The sequence below is a fragment of the Bactrocera dorsalis genome, chromosome 3, assembly GCF_023373825.1.
Source record: "Bactrocera dorsalis isolate Fly_Bdor chromosome 3, ASM2337382v1, whole genome shotgun sequence".
Lineage (NCBI taxonomy): Eukaryota > Metazoa > Arthropoda > Insecta > Diptera > Tephritidae > Bactrocera > Bactrocera dorsalis.
In genome coordinates this window covers 75,678,804-75,697,255 of record NC_064305.1, presented here as the reverse complement: position 1 = coordinate 75,697,255, position 18,452 = coordinate 75,678,804, and the positions used below count along the sequence as shown (strand labels likewise).

The window sequence follows — 18,452 nt, the reverse complement described above, 5'->3', positions numbered from 1 at the left end:
AATGTAATTTCCACAAAATCAAAAAATAAAAATTTAATTTTTATGCCCATCAGGCATTTGTTAATGCTTGAAAGAGTAGATTTTCCTTACAAAGGCAATGGATTTCAAGGAAACGCTTCTTAGTACTATGTAATAGCTTAGAGCGTAGGCGCCAATGGTACGAGTATAAAACAGTTACGCTTTATTGAATTCCCCGAAGTTTTCTTATAGGCAATTGCAATTGAAGTCAAGCGGAATATTTCTTTCACTTTCGTGCTTTTTTCGGATATAAACGTTTTTTTTTTTTTTTTTGTTTTTTTTTGTTTTCTTTTAAGTGGTCAAAGTGTGTTTTGATTTGCTGTTATCATAATTGCCCAAGATAAAATTTTTATCTTAGCGATGCGCTTCTTCTTTTCTTCTTTTGGTTCTTAATTTTATGGTTTCATCATTGCTGTTGTATTTTTTATGGTTTCACTTTCTTTTTTTTATTTATCAATTCGATGATGAAGTAGCATTGCTATCTAAGAAGCCAGCTATCCAAAACTAAAACAAGTTGAAAAAAAATTTCGGAATTTTTTGTAAACTTTTTACTGACTCATGGTATAATTATATACACATATTTGTTCATAATTATATTATATATACATATATATTTTATATAAAAAACCCAAAAGCCTCCAGATTCTTCTCCGCATATTTTTAACCCATCGATACAGTCCGCGATATAATTACAAATTTAAGCAATTTGTAAATTTTTTATAAGCATTTTCTCACATCTCTCTTGATAATTAAGCGCTACCCTCTAAGCAGCACTGTAAAATGCTTTTTTTTGTTTTCTTTTTTCCTTTTAGGGGCCTTTTTGTTTCCTTGCTTCTGTCTCAGAGCGCCAAATTTAATTTGCATAATTTATGTTGCGGTCAGTGGAATACAACTATATATACATATGTACATATACATGTATATATTGTCACCTTAAATGCAAAATAACGTAACATCACTTTTCATAAATTTACAAGTGAAGTAAAACGATATAAAGGAAGCCAGTCATATTCAAACAAAAATTTAGTTTCGGTTATAAAAAGGTTATATATTGGTTATAAATTGGTTATATCTGTCAACGGAATCTCAAAACAAAAATTGAGTTTCGGTTATAAAATGGTTATATATTGGTTATATCTGTCAACGGAAACTCGAAACAAAAAATGAGTTTTGGTTATATAATGGTTATATATTGGTAAATGGTTATATATTGGTTATATCTATTAACGGAAGCTCGAACATAAATTGGTTATATACTGGCTATATTTTGGTTATATCTGACAGCGGAAGCTCAAAATTTTATGCTACATATATGTAATATGAAGTAATGAATCGTAAGCGATAAAAAACTCAATTTAGATTTTTTTGAAGATACGTTGTTTTGCATTTTAGGTGACCATATACTATATATATTTGAATATATATGTATATGATTAAATGCGCTTATGTACCAAATCCTACACCGCAGTCAGCAGGAAGTAGCCAAGCGCATGTCTGAGCAAAGTAAAATCGGACAATTGCAAACTTTTACTTTATTTTGATTTCCTTCTCACTGGCATAGATATCACGTTTTTCATTGCTCCCCAGCCGCATATTGCTATGCGAAGATCGCTAAGCAGCAAATCAGCAGTTTTTTGTTCAACAAACCACAAAAGGCAAAAAATTTGTTGCTAAAGTACTCTTGACATTTGAAAGAAAACAAAAGGTCCGCCGCCATTACGCGCGTTCTTCTCTATCCCGCTTCCTCTCACGTTCGCATTTTTACTTTTACAATTGCTTGAGTGTGTCTACAAGTATTTTCTCTGACCAACAAGCACGCACACACTTACAAAAGTGGGCAGAAATTTGTATCTTTGTTATTGTTGTTGTGGGTTTTTGTTGTTAGTATGGCATTTGTTGTTGTTGCAAATCATCACGTCAACACTTGAGTGAATAACAATACGTGACCTGCTTTACTGTTACAAAATTATTGCCTTACTAAGTGTAAATAACGGTATTTAACGCATAAGCATACAAGTTCGTGTGTGTGTATGTGTGTGTGTGTGTGTGTGTGTGTGTAGGTTAGTCATATGCTTAAATTGCTGCTCTTATGTGTGCTTGTAAACAGTTGTAAAATTGGGGAGGCATGGGAAATTATTACAATTTCAAAATAATAATTTAATATCCGCTCGTTTCAAATATTTTAAAATTGTTTTGAATCCATTAGCACAGAAATTTCTGTAAACAAGCTAAGTGTTTACAATGTGATAAAGCAATATGACTGCGGTGAATGGTGAGAAGTAAGCAATATGGCTTTTTGTGTTTGTAAATAAAAGTTGGCGGCCAACACATTGCGCGAGTATTTGTGATGAAATCAGCGGTTTACAGTTAGCCAAGTGGGACGTGATTCATAATTACATTTTACATTAAATAAATATAAATGTGTGGCAAAGTAATATATTTATAACATAAACAACTAAAAAAGGCCTAAGTTCGGGTTCAAGCGAACATTTTATACTCTTCGAACTTGCAAGAATCAAAGTCAAGAAAATACCATAAAATGTAAAACGTCAACCAGTGGATTGGAATCTAAGCAATTTTAAATTGGGTAGTCGAAAAAGTCTTTTCGTATTTCTAATAAAACTTCAGCTTATTTTTTTATATTTATACCAATAAAAACAATATTTACTATTGTCGTCTACCACTTTTTGCCATTTTTGCGTTAGAGACATTATTCCATCAGTGTAAAACTTTTCTGGTTTCTCGGTGAAAAATTGCGATAAGTTTGGCTTCTAGAGAAGTCTGTGTTAGTCCATTAAGGCAGTTCTGCATTGACCGAAACAAATGGTAGTCCGATGGTGCAAGGTCAGGGCGATATGGTGAATGCATGAAAACTTCCCAGCCAAACTCTTCCAGTTCTTGCCAAGTCTTCAAAGTTGTGTACATAGGCTGCTATATATATTTTTGGCCTAGGCAACACTAAGTTGCCAGGTGCAATCTGACATTTCCTTTTGACATTTTTTAGCATAACATCACTCAGAACGTTTTGTCATTTAATCGTGAATTGTTTTATTTACAGGGAATTAAAAAATTCATCTCGGCCAAAAAATGGAATTAACTCGTGAACATTTTCGTGCGATCATTTTTCACAACTTTTGACGTGGATTATCACGACAAGAGTGCATCGATGAACTAAAATCTTTGTATGGCTATGAAGCACCATCCTATAGCACTGTGAAAAACTGTTACAAAGAATTCAATCGTGGCCGACGCTCACTCAAAGACGAATTCCGTGAAGGTCGTCCAAAAACAGCCGTTGTGCCAGAAAACATCGATGCCGTACGTGAACTGATAATGCAAGACCGTCATGTAACATACCTTCAGATAGAGGCATGCCTATGCATTTCTCCCACCAGCATACATTCGATATTGCATGAACACCTGGCCGTAAAAAAGGTTTGTTCTCGTTGGATCCCGCACAATTTGACAATCGCTCAAAAAAGGCTCGTGTGGATTGGTGTAAAGAAATGCTGAAAAAATACGATCGCGGTGCTTCAAAAGACGTTTATAAGATCGTCACAGGTGACGAATCATAGATCTATGCGTATGAGCGCGAAACAAAACAGCAATCGACCGTGTGGGTCTTCCAAGACGAGCCAAATCCAACGAAAAAAAAAAAAACATTTTCGTTGATAAATATTCCTATTTTCATTATTAGGCCAGAAATATATATAGCAGCCCTCGTATGGTCTAGCGTTGTCCTGGTGGAAGACGAAGCTCTTTCTGTCGATCAGTTTTGGCCGTTTTTTTTTTTTTTTTGATTGCTTTCTTCAATCTCATCAGTTGTTGACAGTAAAATGTAGAAACAATCGTTTGACATGGCTGTAGTCATTGTAAGAAAGTATAGTGGCAAAGTTTGCGTGGCCACGAGTGTGTATTAATAATAATAAACATTTTCTCCAGCTTAAACACATTTCTTGCTATAAGTGCACGTTTGGGTCGTAGGTCGCCTAGATGTAGGCTATATCTAAGTTTATTACTAATAAAGCTGATATTTATGGAATTCTAATTTCATGAACTTTTGTTTAACAGGAGCGTGGTTAATTATAGGTAATACATTAAATTTAGAGTTACTCAATTACCCAACTATCAAAGTCCACCTTGGCACTTTCAATAGTCCACATCATTTTCACTGCAAATATTCACATAACTAAAAGAGAGGTGAATTAATATAAGCAACTACCCTTCCGGCCATTTGCTTCATAAACTAGGGACCGCCTCTTAGCCTTTGCACCCTTTCATGGTGTGAAAGGACCGCCGAAAGTATGAAAACAAAAGTGCTTCACACTTTAACCATAACGGTGTATAATTAGTTAATGAAGAGTTTACAGCAGCAATATGCTTGGCAAATTTGTGTGCTCGTGTTGGCGCAAGGTTGCCTCGGACGGTGGACTAATTAATATTTAAGCTCTCGACATTTCAAACATTTTGTAAGTAGAATGTAGTGCATGCCATAACCGGTCAGGTTAATGTTAAGGAAGCATGCTGAAATTACTTTTTGCATCACGTGCCCGATGGTATGTACTGCCGGTGCACGAAAGTTAGCATACGAAAGCTTCGTCTTTTATTTACTGCTTTAATGTGCTTCAACGAAGATAATTCAAAGATAGTTGCATACTTTCGGGAGCGTAAGAAGATTCTAAATTGGATGTAGATAAGTACTTTGAGGAGAAGCTGAAAACGAGTTCACTTAAGCCAAGGCTCTGATAGTGATTGGATAAAATATTTTCACGAAGACTTTCTTTGAGTAAAACTACTTTTTCGAAAACGAGATTTTAATATAATAAAGACTGAACCGATTTGTAAAATTTTCTCGAACTTTCCGCCATCAATTTCGAAAGTATGTTTTAAAGGGTTGCCACAAAATTGACAATTAAAAGTTTAAAGAATTGGTATTCTTTAAATTACAAAATGAATGATTCCGCAGAAAGCTTAAATTGTCAAATTTTTATGAGAGAAAAACATGTGTTTGTATTATACATTTCGAAAGAAAAAAAAATTGAAAATTGTAAAGTTAAGCGTAATTTAAGAAAGAGTTGCCACCATTTTTTTATCTTTCATTCAATTAAATAGTTATTTATGACGAAATTTTAATTTCAAAATCATAATGATTGGGATAGTAAAGAAAAAATTTAACAAGCGTCCTAGCCACTTAATTATTTTTTTAAAAGTTGCCAGATTTTTTAAATTTTAATTCTAAGTGATTATAAAAAAAACAAATTTCTGTATTATAGATTTCGAAGGAAAGAGTTTTGATGTGTAACATAATTTAAAAAAAGAGTTGCCACCTTTTCTTCATATTTTATTCAATTAAATTTTTTTAAAGAAGAAAATTTAATTCTATTTTATTTTTAAAGCAAAATGATTAGGACAGTAATGAAAAATTTAAGTTATTATAAATTGAGAGACGATGCCACCTGTGGTGTATAAAAAAAAAATTATTTAATATATTTTAATTTAATAGAATTGGGATAATATTCGTATTCAACCAAAGATGTCAAACCGATGCAGGTTGAAGTAAGCTTGTAAATGGAAATATTATTTTAGTTAAGGTTGCCACCTTTTGTAAATTGTATATACTTTAATTGAGAGTATAAAAAACTTTTACATGAGAATAACTGTATTCATACAATAATGTTGTGTGTGTACTAGCGCATTTGAATTAGGCTTACAGCTGCAAATATTGTTTTAACCAAGGTTGCCACTTTTCTAAAATGTATATAAGTAAATTTATAGACGAAACCAACTAACGGAGTGTGACTAACAAACTATAACTTTCAAAAAACTTAGAAGTCGAAAATTATTTAAAGCAGGGTTGCCATATGTGTAGAGTTTTCTAACATTTTCTAACTTCTCTCTACAAAAAAAATCAAATACGTACTACATTTGCGTGATAAACTAAATAAGCATTCAATTTTAAAGAAATTTTCGAAAAAGGGTTGCCACCTGTTTAGAATTTTTAATTTAAAAATTTACCAAGTATGTACATTCAATGCTTTAATATTGGTAGCAAATGAAGGAGCTGAAACGAGTACAGTATCTCCTCGCATTTCTCTTCCGCTATATACCTTTGCGTTCGCTAAAAATAAGCACTTCACCTTGTAATGCCAATTAGATTGAGAGCAACTACGACAAAAGCAAAACAAGTCTACAAGAGAGTAAAACACACAAAAGTTCAAAAAGCACTTCAAGATTACATGTGGAGCGCCGTGGTATATCAGTCTAATCGATCTAAATTGCTAAAGACATTTTATTGCGCATCCACACTCCTACAGTAAGAAACTAGCGAGCAAATAGAACTATAAACTATTTCAAGGGCAGCTTAAAAGTTAGCTGGCAGCACGAGAGCAACGGTTTATTGCACTGCAACATGAGATTGAGGTTAAATAGTAAGAAAGTGGCACATATAGTAATATCAAGTGCATTTCTACAACAACAAAAAGCATAAACGGCGATAAAAATAATAATGAAAATAACAAAAAAGCAACAAAGCACAGCACAACAACAATTCATCAAAATTTGGAGCACTATCAGTTACCAACGAAACCAAAAAAAAACAACAAAAAAGTTGATTGCGAAACTTTTCCCAAGTGGCATTTATTTGCGTACAAAACATTGCAGCGAATTTGGAAGCGCGCTTGGCTCTTCAGTTACGCGAGCTCTCACTTTGCAAAACAACTTTTACGATTCATATTCAGTGGAATATCCAATTTTTTATTTTTATTAATTTTTTTATTATTTTTTTTATTATTATTTTTTTTCTATTTTGATGGCAACCTTCATTTCCCCCGTTGCCTTAGAGTCGAGTGGTTGCTTCGTTCGAAACTTTCGGGTGAATAGAGTCATTGAAGCATATTTTCGGGCGCCATTACTTTTTTTGATACCCCAAAGTTGGAGATTTATTATAGAAAACAGGGATAACATTTGTAGGAGCCAATTGCGATTGCGATTTTGTATTTTTCGTTCAAGTTCCTGGATGTAAAACGTAATAAACGGTTGAAAATTTGTAAACCAACCTGATTGCCACACCTACTCTTCTTGAAGCTTTGAATTCAACGTCCAGAGGCAAATTGGCATGAACTTGAGAACTATTCAACAAATATTGAACTATAGAAATTTTAGTAATTCAAAACACTCAGTGAAGTTCCAAAGTGTGTAGAAAAGTTGTCTTTACTGCTAACAACGCCTACATTGGTTACACTGGTAAGCTCATAAGCTAGGCATAGACCAGTTTTGGTCTAAAAATATCCACCAAAATCATTCGAACGGACTCTCTAACACCTTCCTGACGACTTTCGCGCACCGTCTCTTTCACTTGTTTAATATTTCCATCAGTTGAAGAGGTCGAAGGTCGTCCAGAACGAGGTAAGTATGTATTTTTGTTTTTCAAAAGTAGACCGATAGGGACAGACGACAAACGACGCCATATTTTTTTCCCGCTCGTATGACTTTTTAGTTTAAATTGCCATTTCATCATGGAAAGATATACAACCGAACGAGTAGAAATTATTAAAACTTTTCTACCGAAATTCGGAGTCAGTAGGCTCAACTTTAAGAGCGCTATGTCCAATTTATGGTCGTCATAATCGTCCTGTCAAATTAACAATTGATTGTCTAATGAAAAAATTTTAATCCACTGCCACAGTACAAAATGTTCCGCTGCCAGTGAGACAGAATGGTGAACGTAGTGTCGAGATTATTGCTGCCGCTAGCGCTTCAATTGAGGAAGACCTTTCACATCTTTCACATTGTCATTATCAAGCGTTGAACATCTTTGTGACATTGTTGTAGCGAATTTTGCGTAAAGATCTTGGCCTACATCCTTACAAGTTCAAAGTGACGCAAGAACTGACGCCACTGGACCACCACAAAAATCATCATATATTCGGGAATTGCGTTGAGCAACAATTTGAAAATGATCCGGATTTTCATCGAGAAATCATCTTAAGCGATGAGACTCATTTCTGGTTGAATAGCTTTATCAATAAGCAAAATATGCATTATTGGTCAGGCAGCAATCCACACATACTCCATGAGTCACCATTGCATGCCGAAAAAATTGCGGTTTGGGGCGGTAGTTTTCCGCGATGATCAAGACCAGCATATTACTGTGAATGGAAATCGCTACCGCTCAATGACAACCGAATATCTTTTGCTCGAATTGTATGATATTGACTTGGACAATATGTGGTTCCAACAGGACGGCGCCACAAGCCACACAACGAATGGTACAATCAATTAATTGAAAATCAAGCTTGATGATCGTGTTATCTCACGAAAAGGCGAAAAGGAAAGCTCTTCCTTAAAGTCATCCGTTGGTTTAATGAGAAAAATCTTAAAAACTTCATTTGTATTTCCTTTTAATTATTATTATATAATTACATTGAAGTGCAGTGCACTTAATGGTAAGAAAATTGCAGCTTGGTCGAGAAAAATGTGCCATAAATATATTTCTTCGCAGAAACACACTGTTTTCGCATCGCTTCCACTTAAGCACAACAATGCCGTCAGACCATCCCGACGCGTAGACGAATATATTTCAGCTCCCTCTCTTCCACTCTCCTTGGCACGCTTCCTCACAACTGACGCACTTCAAGCTGCATTTGTTCGGTGAATGCGCGGAAACAGGTTGCCACTCCGTGTCCGTTGAAATGGCGCAGGTGTGCGGCAGGTTTCAAGGTAAAGCAACATTTTTACGCAGTTGAAATTTTTAACTTTCTTCTACGTTTTTGTATTTTTATTTGTCTTTTTGCCTTTTCCGCCGTTTCGCTTGTTTTCTTTAGCCGTTTTCGGTTTCCATCTTATTCAGTTGTGTAGCTCTGACAGTTTTTGTTGTCAAGTTTGTGTACATGTTTACAGTTATGGCTTGTAATGTGCAGTTTGTCCTAATTTGTTTTTGCTTTTATTGCAATTGTCGGAAAATTGGTAGAAAGTGCTTTTTGTGCCCGAAGGCAATTTATAGCACAGTGAGTAGAGTTGTTTTCTGTGCCTTACAGTTTTTATGGCAGCATTTTTTTCGTGGAACTGGAATATATGCGCCTTGGTATATCGAATTAATTACAACGCAAGTTGAACTGAGTTAAATATATCGGTTTGACCTTTTTTCATTTGAGCGTATCTTGTATTTCAGACCTATATAAGAAGCCCTTTGTTCCTTACAACTCGTGACTATCTGGCAATGTAAACCAGGTGGCGCCAACCAGCTCCCTTCAAACTCTCTTAAGGTCATCCAAATACAAGTATGTACGTGGTTTCAACGTCTTTAAAATTACTCCTACATGATAAATACATATGTAGTATAACAACACCTAATCTCACATCGCTAACCAATGGTTAAGTAACTAAAAGCATTGGTAGCTTCTGTTAAAACTGGCTTAAGAAGGCTGTACGATTTTTACTAGAGAGAATGAAATAGTCAACGAGATTGCCAAGAGTAGTGTGCGGCTAACATCCGAAAACGTGATCAACATTGGGAAATCCATGCATTCCCTAGACGACGATCTTGACAGAAGCCTGATAAATAAAATCAAAACCCGATGGAACGAGCTACCTGGGTGCAAAAGAAAACAGTCAAGTGCAAAACGGTAGATCGCAAGTACACAAAATTCCTATAGGCACTCGATAGAAGAAACTGTAGGAACATCGTGGGAATACTAACTGGTCACTGTCTGATCGCGACACACGTCCGCAAGATGGGGCTGACAGATCGAAAAGACTGCAGGAAATGTCCAAGCAAGGCACCAGGAAAACAATGGAGTATTTCTTGTACACTTGTACTGCATTGGCAAGACTATGCTCTAAGCATCTCGGATTCCCACAGTATTATACACTGAATGACGTATCGATAGTGAGGCCGCAGAGTCTGTTAAAATTCGCGTCTAGCGCAGACAACATAAACGATTACTACTCCTCTTAAACTTAGCAAGGGAACTCTATGTGGTGGGTGGGTTATTGGCCTACCAGATTAACCTAACCTAACCTAACTTTTTTATACCTTTGAAGACATGTTGATTTCTTATATTTTTACTTCGAGCTTTATTTCTCTTTAATTTAGAAGACCCATCCACATACATATATGAGATATTTGTGTATATAGTATACCACACATAGTAGATGCATGCACACAATTTTCTAGTCTCCCAATTATGCCAGAAAAATAAAAATTAATAACATCGTTAAACTTACCAACTTCTGCAGTGGCTTTAATGCAGTCTTTGACCCATTAAAAACACATCTGAAAAAAAGAAACAAATTTGCATATTATTTCGCACATTTCAGTGAACAAAGTTCAAACTTAATTTCAATATTGACTACATTAAAAAGTATTTAAAAGGCTCAATGAAAATGCGAAAAAAATCGTTGGAGTAAAAGCCAGCCATTTGTAATGATCGTAAAAGTGAAAGTCTGCAATTTAATACTCCGCAAAGGTCAACGGTAAATGCGCAAAGGCCAATAAAACACACACAGAGAGAGCAAACGCCGATTGGGTTTAACTAATTTAAGTATTTATTACCGATTTGCGTTTTTTGTCTGTTGTCTTTTACGAGCGAAAAACACGCCAATGACACACACAGGACACGAACACATATACACATATGCCTCTATAAAAGAAATTAAAGTGTTGAAAGAGGTCACTAAATGCAATTTAAGGAATTGATTTTTCATTATAATAAATTTTCATATATACCCAGATATACATATAGAGGTATGTATGCAAATCGCCATAAAGTTAAATGGTTTATAAGTCATTGAATTTTTAGTCAAAGGATTTTCACACGTTGAATTTTTTGGAAATTGATTGTAAAGTGATATGAGAAAAAGGTAATAAGGATGCGCCATATTTTATAACAGTAATAAATTTAAAAAGACAAATGTTAGTAGCGGTATTTTACTCAAGACACCTTAATTGGCATTTGAAACATTTGTACAGATATATGTATACGAGTATAGGTACAGGACCTACTTAAAAATCAAGAAAAATAGTTTAAAAGTTCAAAAAGAATCATACAAAAAATATTTCAGAAATTTTTATTTAGGTAGATTTTCGAAACAAAGTTGCCACCTCACGAAATATTAAATTCGAAAATACGTAAAAATATACATATAAAGCATGATTATTTTTTTGTAATACGTAAAAAGATATAAGTCATTAATATTTTTTATAGCTATTTTCGAATTTTATTTTTCGTTAAGTGGCAACTTTGTTTCAAACATTTTCCTTAATGAAGGTTCAAAAGAAAGTAAATTTCCTTAAGTTTTCAATTTAACCACATTTTAGAGCTGCCACCTATCGAAAAAATTAAAAGTAAAAAAAATTATAAAATATATACATTTCCACATAAATATATATACATAAAAGTAAATAAAAATATTTCAATTAGTAATAAAACTGAAAATATGCCAGAAATCGAAATTTTTTTTTAATTTTTAAGCAAAGCGAACATTAAACTTGAAAATCAAAAAAAAATATATAAAATATTTATTACCGAAAGCTTTTCGAAAAATATTTGGAAATTTCATTCAATTTAAATATTTAATATTTTAGCGTTGAAAACTGTCAAAAAAATATAAAGTGACAATAAAATAATCTTATAATAAATTAAGTACTTATAAATCAAGAAAAATTAAATAGAAAGAATTTAGTAATTATTTTTTTGAGAAAAATTTTTGAAACAAAGTTGCCACCCAAATAATTTTATTTATAACAAAAAAATGTATTGTATGGTAGTAAAGTAAGTTTTCTGGAAAATATGCGGACGTTTTCTTATATCCTCAATTTAAACACGTTTCAGAGTTACCACCTAACTAAAAAATTAAAAGAGCGCAAAGAAGAAAGTTAGAATATTTGCTAGAAATCTTTATGTTTTACAAAAATTTTTGAAATAGAGTTGCCACCCGACGCAAATTTCAGTTTCAAAATATAAAAAATAGCTTTGTTTAAGGTACGAAATGAGGCTTTTAACAAAATATGCAGATATTTTCTTATATCTCCAAAATATCTTGTAATACATTTACCACCTAACTGTATATAAAAACAGAGTTTTATAAAAATACCCAAAAAACCAAAAATATGTTATGGTGGATCGATTTGCTTTAAGATAAAAGTAATGTAATAAATGTATACAAACTATTTGTTCATTAATTTTCAAATTCTGGTTGGTATGAGAATAGATTTCTACTGGAAGTGTGTCGAGTAATTCTTAATAATTTTTGAACTAAAAGAAGATGTCATTAGGAGAATTGAGTTAAAACAATTTGTATCGAAATTATATTATTTCGAATGATTATTTGAGGGATGTGATTTTTTAATTCAATAATGTTTAAAAAATTTCATAAGTGTGGCAACCACGTATAAATTCAAATACGAAAACACGCGCTTAATATCGATTTTATTGTAATTTTAATGCTAATGCTTGGGTTGGGTTAGATTAGATGGCTGATCAAGAGAGATCGCACGTGGACAGCTATATCCAGTCCTTTGTGAAGCCATAGAAAAGAAGAACTCCTCGACTTGGACTTACATATAAATTAGCAACACTCTGAGTATACAATTCACATTTGCACAGGCGTTTAATTTCCACACCCTCCAGTTCGGTGGGAAGTCTGAAGGTATGTGTTTCCAAGTATTTAAGTCTTGACCTCCCAATCGCGGGACAGTCAAGAAGGAAGTATTGAGTTGTTGGCACCTCATCTTCTTCCATACAGCTTCTACAAATGGCATCTGGTATGATTCCCAACCTTACATCATGGACGTCAAAAGGGCGATGACTGATAATTTCTATTGATAGCTTGGCACCCATACAAGTCTTTTCACAAAAACACTCGATGCTATTCAAAGCGAGGTTGGGCACTCCTTGACCAACCCTGAACGCACTGTTAATGAGTTCAAAGCTAGTGTCGCCGCTTTGTTATATGAACGGATGATCACTTCTCTCAAGGAGCCAGCAAACCGGACCAGAGGAAGATAATGCAATAGTCAGGAAATGTGAAACTGGAGTTGATAGAGAGCTCCTGACAGTAAACCCCTCCACCAACTTTCTCCACAAGCTTTAACCCACTCGTGAAGAAACTCACTGCCCTCTATTCCAACGGCTTCTTCTCACTCATAACTATCTCGTTGGTATACGGACAGAGAAGGAACCGCCAGAGTTCAGCTTGGCGACTTCATGATCCAAGTGATCCGGTATGAAGTCAAAGTTTGTGAGGATATCCGTGTGTTCGAACAAGTGTTTTTTTAAGAACTTAGATTCTCTGAATCTGATAGCAACTTTCGCAGCCATACATCTTACGACGAAGTCTAAGGACTTTATGTACAAAGTAGCGTTAAGTGACATGGTTCGAGTAGACCTTAGTGCACTACTCATGCTGATGATCGCCGCCCGTAGAACGCCCTTGTACTTCTTTGCAAGTGTGGTCTTTTCAAGAGCCCTCCATCACATAAAAACTCTAAGGAACATAATGGGTTTAACAATGGTGCTTTAGAGCGAAGGGACCACTTTCGGTGAAAGACCCTAACTTTTGCCGATGGCGGGCTCCTCTATAGCAGTATAAGGCAATCCTTGTCTTTTTTGCTCTCTCTTCGATATTACCAATATTTAATTTTAGAATTTTTTAACACAGGTGGCAACTCTATGAATTAAAACCATTTCGTTAAATCGACTGCAAATGATTTTTTCATTTTAACTTTGCTGTAGAGCTTCTGAAATATTTTATATTCTTTCAATGTCTTTAGCAAATTTATTTATGCTTTTCCTTTATAAATTGTCGCAAGCAACCGTTATGAACACAACCAACAACCATTGTGAACAAAAAGACATAATATTTATAACATCTGCACAACATGTTGCAGGCGTATAAAAATGTGAATGAAGCATACAAACAAAAACACTCAAACTATTTTTAATATTTCCTCATTTGCCACTTACCACACCAAAGACCATACAACGTAACGGGTTTTTTATGCCACCAAAGTTGCCACATCAATCCAAGCTACAATTTTATGCAAAGCATTCGAAAGCGCGCTCGCGGATATTTTACACATAATTACGTTATTTTCCACTGCCGGACCTCAATTTTTTTTAAATTCATATTTTCGTATTTTTGCTTGGCAATTTCAGAAATCAAAAATTTCAACTTGTACAGATTTCACACACACACACATAGGCATCTAGAGAAATATATGCGCGCGCCCATATGAAACGTTCATTTGCGCGTTAATGAGCACAAGCAGGCCCGCAGCGAACCGGGAAGCGCACACATAATTACAAATGTTGCATATTTGCATGTGTGTTAGTCTTCCTGTGTGTGTTGCCAGCCAAACAATGGCCGGAATTCGTGCGCGTTTGCTTGCTTTTAATTTTATTTTTCACAGAACGGCGCACCGCACCACCCACGGCACCGTCAATCAGACACACCGACAGCTGGCAGGTTTTTGTACTCACTCCACTTTGTTGTTGTTGTTGGCTGCGCGTAAATTATTTCTGTTTAAACTTTTGCATTTAAAATTGGAAACTCTTATACGAGGAATTGAATGCTTGATTGGCAGGCGAGAATTTCATTAATTTCAATTATCCGTGGCTTTTCGATGATTTACACAATAGTCATCAACGCGTCCGAACTTTACATGACGAGATGACACTTAATCAGCTTTGTGTTTTTATTTTCACAAAACAAAAATCAAATAACAAACAATTTGCTTTCTCATTTCGAGGAACTGAAATAATTATATTTTTAGTTTTCTGTAAAAAGTGGTTCACTTCAGTATTTTTGAAAAATTTGTGCATGGAAATGCCGGAAACACACCAAGCTTTATTAAATTTTTTGTAATAAAAATTGAAATAAGTTTTTTTTTGGTTTTTTTTCATAAAAAATTAAACTACAAAAAAATTTAATAATTAAAAATAATTTTTTATTTAATTAAATTTTATTTTTTTAATGAAAATAATGATTTTTTTATTAAATTTTTTTTTATTATTTATTTGTTAGAACATTAAAAAAAAATAGTTTTCATAAAAATTAAATTAACAAAAATTAAAATGTATTTATTTTCCAAAAAAAAAAAATTGGAAAAAATTTGTTAAAAGAAAAATTAAGATACAAATGAAATAAAATTCCTGAATTTATATAAAAAAATTAGTTTTTATTAAAAATTTAATTAATGAAAAAATTAAAATTTATTTTAATTATTAAAATTTATACATACATACATACGTACATTTTAGAAAATATTTCCATGTAAAAACAATTAGGAAAAAATTTAGAAAAAGTGAAATAAAATTCTTGAATTTATAAAAAAATATTAATTTTTATAAAAAATTAAATTACTAAAAAATTAAATGAAAATAATTTTTTGTTTAATTAAATTAAATATTTTTTTTTACTAAAATAATAATTTTTTTACTAAACATATTTTTTTATTATTTATTTATTACAACATTTATAAAAAAAAAATAAATTTGCATAAAAAATTAAATTAAGAAAAATTAAAATTTATTTATTTTTCAAAAAAATTTTGAAAAAAAAATTAAAAAAAAGAAAACTTAAGGAAAAAATCAAATTTACATAATACAAAAAAAATATTTTTTATAAAAAATTGAGTTAATAAAAATTCAATTAATTTATTAAAACTTATACATATGTACATATAATACATTTTAGAAAATATTTTCCACTAAAAAAAATTTCGAAAAAATTTAGAAAAAAGGAAATTAAGGAAACATGAAATAAAATCTTAAATTTATACAAAAAAAAAATAAATTTTTATAAAAAATTAAATTACCAAAAAATTAAATAAAAATATTTTTTTGTTTAATTAAATTTAATTTTTTTTTTATTAAAATAATCATTTTTTTATTAAAACTATTTTTTTTTTATTTCTTTATTACAACATTTATAAAAAAAAATAAATTTTTATAACAATTTGAATTAATAAGAATTAAAATTTATTTATTTTTCCAAAAAAGAAATTAAAAAAAAATAGAAAAAGAAAAGTTAAGGTAAAAATTAAACAAAATTCTTAAATTTATACAAAAAAATAAATTTTTATAAAAATTTAAGTTAACAAAAAATTAAAATATATTCAATTTAGAAAAATTAAGGAAAAATTAAATAAATTTTAATAAATTAAATAAATCCGTTTTCCAATAGATGTCTCTAGGGTCAAGCACTGGTCAATTAAATCGTAGTAGGCATTAAAAAAATATAGAATTTTTGTAAAGCAACTTGTGTTAGTTTACAAAAAAATGGATCATAAAGCATTTCGTGTGTTAATTAAGCATTACTTTGTGAGGAAATAAGGGAAAACACTTTTGGACCGTTTTTTATACCTTAAGTTTACAAAAAAAAAAAAAATTATTTACATTTAATAAATGTGATTTTTTTTATATCAACCAAATAAAATATTTTGAAACCAAAACTGCACTAAACTCAAAAACTACCACAAACGGAAAAAGTAACTTTACTGTATTTATTCACAATGTAAATGTAACTTTTTTTCACAAAATGTTTTCAAAAATCAGAATTTCTTTTCAAACCCACAATTGTTTTAAATTTAATTCCGTTCAAACCAAAATTTATTCGTACTTTTACAAACGCCGCACGAAAATTAGCAACGTTAAACCGTTTAAAATTCTGTGCCTGCGCCTGTGTACTCACAACGTCGCGTATACGCACTGACTGCCGCACTCAGCCCACAGCGGCTGTGAAAGAGCGTTACTCCGAAACACAGCTGACGCACATTTGGCGGCAAATTCCAGCCGCTTCCAGTTGACAAATACGCGTGCGCTTCCAGTATGAGTTAGCAACAACAACAATAAATGCAAAAAGCGAAGAAAAAGGAAATGCCACGAGGCAACACGTGCCCACCTGTGGCAGCGACTCGCGTTTGGTGCGCGCGCACGCCGCAAGGGCGGGCAAAGAAAATTGCGAACAGCTGTTTCAGTTTAGAATTTTGTACAAACACACACACAGAGTGTAACAGTGCATAAACGAAGTTGCGCAGGTGTGTGTCTGTGCTTTTTAATTTATCAATGGCAATTTGTTTGCTTTCAATGTTGTGTGGCGGCATTGAGATTGAGTGTTATTGTTTAAATTGTAATAAAATTTCTGTTGTCACAGAAATCAGATGACATTTTAATTTGCGTGTATTATTTTTAAAATTAATTATAAAAGCAATAATATATTATTAAAATTTGAAAGTTTTCAAATGTTTTTCTACGTTTTTCTTCATTGATATATTTTATGGCTACTTCACCCAGCAGTATTTTTAGAAAATATACTCTAATATAGTAAAATAATAGTACACATTTCAAAATCATACCTATTTTTTATTATTAATTAATCTTTACAAAATTATTACGGGTGGCAACCATGCATTAATACAAACTTTCACTTACTTTTCATACAAATTATATTACGGTTTTAGAAACATTTGCTTATTAAAAAAAAAATAATTTTTTAATCAGGTGGCAACCTCGTCAAAAAATATATTGTAAATTATCAGCACCAAGTAGTTTTTTTAACATTACTGTAGAAGTTTCTTATTCCGAATATAATGAAAGATTTGAAAATGAAAGAAATTGATTCCACGATAAGGCAAAAGCAAGTACGACAAAAGGAATAATAAAAGAACGAAGTATTGAGGTAATGAGGATACTGAGAATGCAAAACTTTAAGTCAAATTCAGAACATTCACCACCTGATCTTTCAAACGGAGTGTAGGTCTTCCTCTTCCTCTGCTTCGACCGCCTGCTACCAAATCGAATACCTTAAAAGTGGGAGTCCATCTGGCCAACATAATCATAGGCAACGCATCCGCTGTCTCTTGATTCACTAAACTATGTCAATCTGTTGGTCGCCGCATCTTTCCGTAGAGTTTTCGAGCATTACCCCTTTCGGTCAGTTTCTCATGTTCCTCACACACACGCATTTCGACCTCTTTCTCTTTCTGTCTGCAAATGCGTCTCGCTTTCCTCTTCAACTCTCGGTATTTATCCCCTCCCCCACGTGTTGTGTCGATCGCAAGATTGCGAGGTAGACTGTCCGCTTTCTCTCCACTGCGATACGATAGTCGTCATCATACCAAAGTCGAAAGAACACTTTCATGTAAACCAATGGTTTCGCTTGCAGCTGTACGTAAGAAGCTTGAAATGCCGTCCGACTGTTTACTTTACACCGAGTTGCTGACGAGTGCCTTCAGAGTGCAGGTATTTCTGGTACAACAAGATAGTGGTATGAGTCGATGTTAGGTATTCAGACCGCACGCACGTCAAGCTCACTGGAGACATTTCCTCCATTTATCACAACAACATCGATCTGGTTTTGAGATTTTTGATCCACTAACAACCAAGTAGCTTAATGAATTTTCTTGTGCTGGAATCTAGTACTATCTTCTTCTT

General features: G+C 32.9%; 1 protein-coding gene across 2 annotated transcripts in view; it reads right to left on the bottom strand.

Moving 5' to 3' along the window:
* The window catches only part of LOC105229117 (G-protein coupled receptor dmsr-1), a 283,338-nt gene extending 268,477 nt beyond the window's left edge, over positions 1-14,861 (bottom strand). For both annotated transcript variants that reach the window (XM_049453470.1, XM_049453471.1), the window contains exons 1-2: positions 13,983-14,861; positions 10,243-10,291 (exon numbers count right to left, since the gene is read on the bottom strand). The gene's annotated coding sequence lies outside the window, so the exon portion shown is untranslated. The remainder of the gene's footprint in view (positions 1-10,242; positions 10,292-13,982) is intronic.
* Between the last annotated feature and the right edge of the window lie 3,591 nt (positions 14,862-18,452).